This window comes from Schistocerca gregaria, unplaced genomic scaffold (genome assembly GCF_023897955.1).
Source record: "Schistocerca gregaria isolate iqSchGreg1 unplaced genomic scaffold, iqSchGreg1.2 ptg000066l, whole genome shotgun sequence".
Lineage (NCBI taxonomy): Eukaryota > Metazoa > Arthropoda > Insecta > Orthoptera > Acrididae > Schistocerca > Schistocerca gregaria.
In genome coordinates this window covers 8,236,390-8,246,586 of record NW_026061707.1, presented here as the reverse complement: position 1 = coordinate 8,246,586, position 10,197 = coordinate 8,236,390, and positions in this window count along the sequence as shown.

The following is a 10,197-nucleotide window of genomic DNA, read 5'->3' as shown; positions in this document are numbered from 1 at the left end:
TTTCCTCCATGGAAGTAATGTCTCTAACAGTCTACGCTTTGATCGTTCCCTAGAAGACCAGTAGTAGTTTCCGAAGCAAGTCTGGAGGCATTCTGTAATCTGTGGACTATCAGAGTGTTGATGAAACACAGAAATTGCATCGGGATTGAATACAACAGTCACCATGCGCACTTTCCTCCATGGGGGTATTTCTCAAACAGTCTACGCTTTTATCGTTCCGTGGAAGACCAGTAGTAGTTTACGATGCACATCTGGAGACAATCTGTAATCTGTGGACTATCAGAGTGTTGATGAAAAACAAAAATTTCATCGGGATTGAATACAACAGTCACCACGCGCACTTTCCACCATGGGAGAAATGTCTCTAACAGTCTACGCTTTGATCGTTCCCTGGAAGACCAGTAGTAGTTTCCGATGCACATCTGGAGGCATTCTGTAATCTGTGGACTATCAGAGTGTTGATGAAACACAGAAATTGCATCGGGATTGAATAAAGCCGTCACCATGCGCACTTTCCTCCATGGAAGTAATGTCTCTAACAGTCTACGCTTTGATCGTTCCCTGGAAGACCAGTAGTAGTTTCCGATGCACATCTGGAGGCATTCTGTAATCTGTGGACTATCAGAGTGTTGATGAAACACAGAAATTGCATCGGGATTGAATAAAGCCGCCACCATGCGCACTTTCCTCCATGGAAGTAATGTCTCTAACAGTCTACGCTTTTATAATTCCCTGGAAGACCAGTAGCAGTTTCTAATGCACATCTGGGGGCATTCTGTAATCTGTGGACTATCTGAGTGTTGATCAAACAAAAAAACTACATCGGGATTGAATACAACAGTCACCATGCGCACTTTCCTTCATGGGAAAAATGTCTCAAACATTCTACGCTTTGATCGTTCCCTTGAAGGCCAGTAGTACTTTCCGATGCACATCTGGAGGCATTCAGTAATCTGTGGACTATCAGAGGGTTGATGAAACACTGAAATTGCATCGGGATTGAATACAACAGTCACCATGCGCACTTTCCTCCATGGGAGTAATGTCTCAAACAGTCTACTCTTTGATCGTTCTCTGGAAGACCAGTAGTAGTTTCCGAAGCAAGTCTGGAGGCATTCTGTAATCTGTGGACTATCAGAGTGTTGATGAAACACAGAAATTGCATCGGGATTGAATACAACAGTCACCAAGTGCACTTTCCTCCATGGTGGTAATGTCTCAAACAGTCTACGTTTTGATCATTCCCTGGAAGACCAGTAGTAGTTTACGATGCACATCTGGAGGCATTCTGTAGTCTGTGGACTATCACACTGTTGATGAAACACAGAAATTGCATCGGGATTGAATACAACAGGCACCATGCGCACTTTCCTCCATGGGAGTAATGTCTCTAACAGTCTACGTTTTGATCGTTCCCTGGAAGACCAGTAGTAGTTTCCGATGCACATCTGGAGGCATTCTGTAATCTGTGGGCTATCAGAGTGTTGATGAAACACAGAAATTGCATCGGGATTGAATACAACAGTCACCATGCGCACTTTCCTAAATGGGAGTAATGTCTCAAACAGTCTACGTTTTGATCGTTCCCTGGAAGGCCAGTAGTAGTTTACGATGCACATCTGGAGGCATTCTGTAATCTGTGGACTATCATAGTGCTGATGAAACACAGAAATTGCATCGGGATTGAATACAACAGTCACCACGCGCACTTTCACCATGGGAGAAATGTCTCAAACTGTCTACGCTTTGATCGTTCCCTGGAAGACCAGTAGTAGTTTCCGATGCACATCTGGAGGCAGTCTGTAATCTGTGGACTATCAGAGTATTGATGAAACACAGAAATTGCATCGGGATTGAATACAGCCGTCACCATGCGCACTTTCCTCCATGGAAGTAATGTCTCTAACAGTCTATGTTTTGATCGTTCCCTGGAAGACCAGTAGTAGTTTCCGATGCACATCTGGAGGCATTCTGTAATCCGTGGACTATCAGAGTGTTGATGAAACACAGAAATTGCATCGGGATTGAATACAACAGTCACCATGCGCACTTTCCTCCATGGGGGTAATTCTCAAACAGTCTACGCATTTATCGTTCCGTGGAAGACCAGTAGTAGTTTCCGATGCACGTCTGGAGGCATTCTGTAATCTGTGGACCTTCGAAGTGTGTATCAAAACACAGAAATTGCATCGGGATTGAATACAACAGTCACCATGCGCACTTTCCTCCATGGGAGTAATGTCTCAAACAGTCTACGTTTTGATCGTTCCCTGGAAGACCAGTAGTAGTTTATGATGCACATCTGGAGATAATCTGTAAACTGTGGACTATCAGAGTGTTGATGAAACACAGAAATTGCATCGGGATTGAATACAACAGTCACCATGCGCACTTTCCTCCTTGGGAGTAATGTCTCAAACAGTCTACGTTTTGATCGTTCCCTGGAAGACCAGTAGTAGTTTCCGATGCACATCTGGAGGCATTCTGTAGTCTGTGGACTATCAGACTGTTGATGAATCACAGAAATTGCATCGGGATTGAATACAACAGTCACCATGCGCACTTTCCTCCTTGGGAGTAATGTATCAAACAGTCTACGTTTTGATCGTTCCCTGGATGACCAGTAGTAGTTTACGATGCACATCTGGAGGCATTCTGTAGTCTGTGGACTATCAGACTGTTGATGAATCACAGAAATTGCATCGGGATTGAATACAACAGGCACCATGCGCACTTTCTTCCATGGAAGTAATGTCTCTAACAGTCTATGCTTTGATTGTTCCCTGGAACACCAGTAGTAGTTTCCGATGCACATCTGGAGGCGTTCTGTAATCTTAGGGCTATCAGAGTGTTGATGAAACACAGAAATTGCATCGGGATTGAATACAACAGTCACCATGCGCACTTTCCTCCTTGGGAGTAATGTCTCAAACAGTCTACGTTTTGATCGTTCCCTGGAAGACCAGTAGTAGTTTACGATGCACATCTGGAGGCATTCTGTAGTCTGTGGACTATCAGACTGTTGATGAATCACAGAAATTGCATCGGGATTGAATACAACAGGCACCATGCGCACTTTCCTCCAAGGGAGTAATGTCTCAAACAGGCTATTCTTTGATCGTTCCCTGGAAGACCAGTAGTAGTTCCCGATGCACATCTGGAGGCAGTCTGTAATCTGTGGACTATCAGAGTATTGATGAAACACAGAAATTGCATCGGGATTGAATAAAGCCGTCACCATGCGCACTTTCCTCCATGGAAGTAATGTCTCTAACAGTCTACGCTTTGATCGTTCCCTGGAAGACCAGTAGTAGTTTCCGAAGCAAGTCTGGAGGCATTCTGTAATCTGTGGACTATCAGAGTGTTGATGAAACACAGAAATTGCATCGGGATTGAATACAACAGTCACTATGCGCACTTTCCTCCATGGGGGTATTTCTCAAACAGTCTACGCTTTTATCGTTCCGTGGAAGACCAGTAGTAGTTTACGATGCACATCTGGAGACAATCTGTAATCTGTGGACTATCAGAGTGTTGATGAAAAACAAAAATTTCATCGGGATTGAATACAACAGTCACCACGCGCACTTTCCACCATGGGAGAAATGTCTCTAACAGTCTACGTTTTGATCGTTCCCTGGAAGACCAGTAGTAGTTTCCGATGCACATCTGGAGGCATTCTGTAATCTGTGGACTATCAGAGTGTTGATGAAACACAGAAATTGCATCGGGATTGAATAAAGCCGTCACCATGCGCACTTTCCTCCATGGAAGTAATGTCTCTAACAGTCTACGCTTTGATCGTTCCCTGGAAGACCAGTAGTAGTTTCCGATGCACATCTGGAGGCATTCTGTAATCTGTGGACTATCAGAGTGTTGATGAAACACAGAAATTTCATCGGGATTGAATAAAGCCGCCACCATGCGCACTTTCCTCCATGGAAGTAATGTCTCTAACAGTCTACGCTTTTATAATTCCCTGGAAGACCAGTAGCAGTTTCTAATGCACATCTGGGGGCATTCTGTAATCTGTGGACTATCTGAGTGTTGATCAAACAAAAAAACTACATCGGGATTGAATACAACAGTCACCATGCGCACTTTCCTTCATGGGAAAAATGTCTCAAACATTCTACGCTTTGATCGTTCCCTTGAAGGCCAGTAGTACTTTCCGATGCACATCTGGAGGCATTCAGTAATCTGTGGACTATCAGAGGGTTGATGAAACACTGAAATTGCATCGGGACTGAATACAACAGTCACCATGCGCACTTTCCTCCATGGGAGTAATGTCTCAAACTGTCTACTCTTTGATCGTTCTCTGGAAGACCAGTAGTAGTTTCCGAAGCAAGTCTAGAGGCATTCTGTAATCTGTGGACTATCAGAGTGTTGATGAAACACAGAAATTGCATCGGGATTGAATACAACAGTCACCAAGTGCACTTTCCTCCATGGTGGTAATGTCTCAAACAGTCTACGTTTTGATCATTCCCTGGAAGACCAGTAGTAGTTTACGATGCACATCTGGAGGCATTCTGTAGTCTGTGGACTATCACACTGTTGATGAAACACAGAAATTGCATCGGGATTGAATACAACAGGCACCATGCGCACTTTCCTCCATGGGAGTAATGTCTCTAACAGTCTACGTTTTGATCGTTCCCTGGAAGACCAGTAGTAGTTTCCGATGCACATCTGGAGGCATTCTGTAATCTGTGGGCTATCAGAGTGTTGATGAAACACAGAAATTGCATCGGGATTGAATACAACAGTCACCATGCGCACTTTCCTAAATGGGAGTAATGTCTCAAACAGTCTACGTTTTGATCGTTCCCTGGAAGGCCAGTACTAGTTTACGATGCACATCTGGAGGCATTCTGTAATCTGTGGACTATCATAGTGCTGATGAAACACAGAAATTGCATCGGGATTGAATACAACAGTCACCACGCGCACTTTCACCATGGGAGAAATGTCTCAAACTGTCTACGCTTTGATCGTTCTCTGGAAGACCCGTAGTAGTTTCCGAAGCAAGTCTGGAGGCATTCTGTAATCTGTGGACTATCAGAGTGTTGACGAAACACAGAAATTGCATCGGGATTGAATACAACAGTCACCATGCGCACTTTCCTCCATGGGGGTAATGTCTCAAACAGTCTACGTTTTGATCGTTCCCTGGAAGACCAGTAGTAGTTTCCGATGCACATCTGGAGGCAGTCTGTAATCTGTGGACTATCAGAGTATTGATGAAACACAGAAATTGCATCGGGATTGAATACAGCCGTCACCATGCGCACTTTCCTCCATGGAAGTAATGTCTCTAACAGTCTATGTTTTGATCGTTCCCTGGAAGACCAGTAGTAGTTTCCGATGCACATCTGGAGGCATTCTGTAATCCGTGGACTATCAGAGTGTTGATGAAACACAGAAATTGCATCGGGATTGAATACAACAGTCACCATGCGCACTTTCCTCCATGGGGGTAATTCTCAAACAGTCTACGCATTTATCGTTCCGTGGAAGACCAGTAGTAGTTTCCGATGCACGTCTGGAGGCATTCTGTAATCTGTGGACCTTCGAAGTGTGTATCAAAACACAGAAATTGCATCGGGATTGAATACAACAGTCACCATGCGCACTTTCCTCCATGGGAGTAATGTCTCAAACAGTCTACGTTTTGATCGTTCCCTGGAAGACCAGTAGTAGTTTATGATGCACATCTGGAGATAATCTGTAAACTGTGGACTATCAGAGTGTTGATGAAACACAGAAATTGCATCGGGACTGAATACAACAGTCACCACGCGCACTTTCCACCATGGGAGAAATGTCTCTAACAGTCTACGCTTTGATCGTTCCCTGGAAGACCAGTAGTAGTTTCCGATGCACATCTGGAGGCATTCTGTAATCTGTGGACTATCAGAGTGTTGATGAAACACAGAAATTGCATCGGGATTGAATAAATCAGTCACCATGCGCACTTTCCTCCATGGAAGTAATGTCTCTAACAGTCTACGCTTTGATAATTAGCTGGAAGGCCAGTAGTAGTTTCTAATGCACATCTGGAGGCATTCTGTAATCTGTGGACTATCTGAGTGTTGATCAAACAAAAAAATTACATCGGCATTGAATACAACAGTCACCATGCGCACTTTCCTTCATGGGAAAAATGTCTCAAACAATCTACGCTTTGATCGTTCCCTTGAAGGCCAGTAGTAGTTTCCGATGCACATCTGGATGCATTCAGTAATCTGTGGACTATCAGAGCGTTGATGAAACACAGAAATTGCATCGGGACTGAATACAACAGTCACCATGCGCACTTTCCTCCATGGGAGTAATGTCTCAAACAGTCTACTCTTTAATAGTTCTCTGGAAGACCAGTAGTAGTTTCCGAAGCAAGTCTGGAGGCATTCTGTAATCTGTGGACTATCAGAGTGTTGATGAAACACAGAAATTGCATCGGGATTGAATACAACAGTCACCATGCGCACTTTCCTCCATGGGGGTAATGTCTCAAACAGTCTACGTTTTGATCGTTCCCTGGAAGACCAGTAGTAGTTTACGATGCACATCTGGAGGCATTCTGTAGTCTGTGGATTATCGCACTGTTGATGAAACACAGAAATTGCATCGGGATTGAATACAACAGTCACCATACGCACTTTCCTCCTTGGGAGTAATGTCTCAAACAGTCTACGTTTTGATCGTTCCCTGGAAGACCAGTAGTAGTTTACGATGCACATCTGGAGGCATTCTGTAATGTGTGGACTATCAGACTGTTGATGAATCACAGAAATTGCATCGGGATTGAATACAACAGGCACCATGTGCACTTTCCTCCATGGGAGTAATGTCTCAAACAAGGCTATTCTTTGATCGTTCCCTGGAAGACCAGTAGTAGTTCCCGATGCACATCTGGAGGCATTCTGTAATCTGTGGGCTATCAGAGTGTTGTGGAATCACAGAAATTGCATCGGGATTGAATACAACAGTCACCATGCGCACCTTCCTTCATGGGAAAAATGTCTCAAACAATTTACGCTTTGATCGTTCCCTTGAAGGCCAGTAGTAGTTTCCGATGCACATCTGGATGCATTCAGTAATCTGTGGACTATCAGAGTGTAGATGAAACACAGAAATTGCATCGGGACTGAATACAACAGTCACCATGCGCACTTTCCTCCATGGGAGTAATGTCTCAAACAGTCTACTCTTTGATCGTTCTCTGGAAGACCAGTAGTAGTTTCCGAAGCAAGTCTGGAGGCATTCTGTAATCTGTGGACTATCAGAGTGTTGATGAAACACAGAAATTGCATCGGGATTGAATACAACAGTCACCATGCGCACTTTCCTCCATGGGGGTAATGTCTCAAACTGTCTACGTTTTGATCGTTCCCTGGAAGACCAGTAGTAGTTTACGATGCACATCTGGAGGCATTCTGTAGTGTGTGGATTATCACACTGTTGATGAAACACAGAAATTGCATCGGGATTGAATACAACAGTCACCATGCGCACTTTCCTCCTTGGGAGTAATGTCTCAAACAGTCTACGTTTTGATCGTTCCCTGGAAGACCAGTAGTAGTTTACGATGCACATCTGGAGGCATTCTGTAGTCTGTGGACTATCAGACTGTTGATGAATCACAGAAATTGCATCGGGATTGAATACAACAGGCACCATGCGCACTTTCCTCCATGGGAGTATTGTCTCATACAGTCTACACTTTGGTCGTTCCCAGGAAGACCAGTAGTAGTTTCCGATGCACATCTGGAGGCATTCTGTAATATGTGGACTATCAGAGTGTAGATGAAACACAGAAATTGCATCGGGATTGAATACAACAGTCACCACGCGCACTTTCCACCATGGGAGAAATGTCTCTAACAGTCTACGCTTTGATCGTTCCCTGGAAGACCAGTAGTAGTTTCCGATGCACATCTGGAGGCATTCTGCAATCTGTGGACTATCAGAGTGTTGATGAAACACAGAAATTGCATCGGGATTGAATAAATCAGTCACCGTGCGCACTTTCCTCCATGGAAGTAATGTCTCTAACAGTCTACGCTTTGATAATTCCCTGGAAGACCAGTAGTAGTTTCTAATGCACATCTGGAGGCATTCTGTAATCTGTGGACTATCTGAGTGTTGATGAAACAAAAAAATTACATCGGCATTGAATACAACAGTCACCATGCGCACTTTCCTTCATGGGAAAAATGTCTCAAACAATCTACGCTTTGATCGTTCCCTTGAAGGCCAGTAGTAGATTCCGATGCACATCTGGATGCATTCAGTAATCTGTGGACTATCAGAGTGTTGATGAAACACAGAAATTGCATCGGGACTGAATACAACAGTCACCATGCGCACTTTCCTCCATGGGAGTAATGTCTCAAACAGTCTACTCTTTGATCGTTCTCTGGAAGACCCGTAGTAGTTTCCGAAGCAAGTCTGGAGGCATTCTGTAATCTGTGGACTATCAGAGTGTTGACGAAACACAGTAATTGCATCGGGATTGAATACAACAGTCACCATGCGCACTTTCCTCCATGGGGGTAATGTCTCAAACAGTCTACGTTTTGATCGTTCCCTGGAAGACCAGTAGTAGTTTACGATGCACATCTGGAGGCATTCTGTAGTCTGTGGACTATCACACTGTTGATGAAACACAGAAATTGCATCGGGATTGAATACAACAGGCACCATGCGCACTTTATTCCATGGGAGTAATGTCACTAACAGTCTATGCTTTGATCGTTCCCTGGAAGACCAGTAGTAGTTTCCGATGCACATCTGGAGGCATTCTGTAATGTGTGGACTATCAGAATGTTGATGAAACACAGAAATTGCATCGGGATTGAATAAATCAGTCACCATGCGCACTTTCCTCCATGGAAGTAATGTCTCTAACAGTCTACGCTTTGATAATTCCCTGGAAGACCAGTAGTAGTTTCTAATGCACATCTGGAGGCATTCTGTAATCTGTGGACTATCTGAGTGTTGATCAAACAAAAAAATTACATCGGCATTGAATACAACAGGCACCATGCGCACTTTCCTTCATGGGAAAAATGTCTCAAACAATCTACGCTTTGATCGTTCCCTTGAAGGCCAGTAGTAGTTTCCGATGCACATCTGGATGCATTCAGTAATCTGTGGACTATCAGAGTGTTGATGAAACACAGAAATTGCATCGGGACTGAATACAACAGTCACCATGCGCACTTTCCTCCATGGGAGTAATGTCTCAAACAGTCTACTCTTTGATCGTTCTCTGGAAGACCAGTAGTAGTTTCCGAAGCAAGTCTGGAGGCATTCTGTAATCTGTGGACTATCAGTGTGTTGATGAAACACAGAAATTGCATCAGTATTGAATACAACAGTCACCATGCGCACTTTCCTCCATGGGTGTAATGTCTCAAACAGTCTACGATTTGATCGTTCCCTGGAAGACCAGTAGTAGTTTACGATGCACATCTGGAGGCATTCTGTAGTCTGTGGACTATCACACTGTTGATGAAACACAGAAATTGCATCGGGATTGAATACAACAGTCACCATGCGCACTTTCCTCCTTGGGAGTAATGTCTCAAACAGTCTACGTTTTGATCGTTCCCTGGAAGACCAGTAGTAGTTTACGATGCACATCTGGAGGCATTCTGTAGTCTGTGGACTATCAGACTGTTGATGAATCACAGAAATTGCATCGGGATTGAATACAACAGGCACCATGCGCACTTTCCTCCATGGGAGTAATGTCTCAAACAGGCTATTCTTTGATCGTTCCCTGGAAGACCAGTAGTAGTTCCCGATGCACATCTGGAGACAATCTGTAATCTGTGGACTATCAGAGTGTTGATGAAAAACAAAAATTTCATCGGGATTGAATACAACAGTCACCACGCGCACTTTCCACCATGGGAGAAATGTCTCTAACAGTCTACGCTTTGATCGTTCCCTGGAAGACCAGTAGTAGTTTCCGATGCACATCTGGAGGCATTCTGTAATCTGTGGACTATCAGAGTGTTGATGAAACACAGAAATTGCATCGGGATTGAATAAAGCCGTCACCATGCGCACTTTCCTCCATGGAAGTAATGTCTCTAACAGTCTACGCTTTGATCGTTCCCTGGAAGACCAGTAGTAGTTTCCGATGCACATCTGGAGGCATTCTGTAATCTGTGGACTATC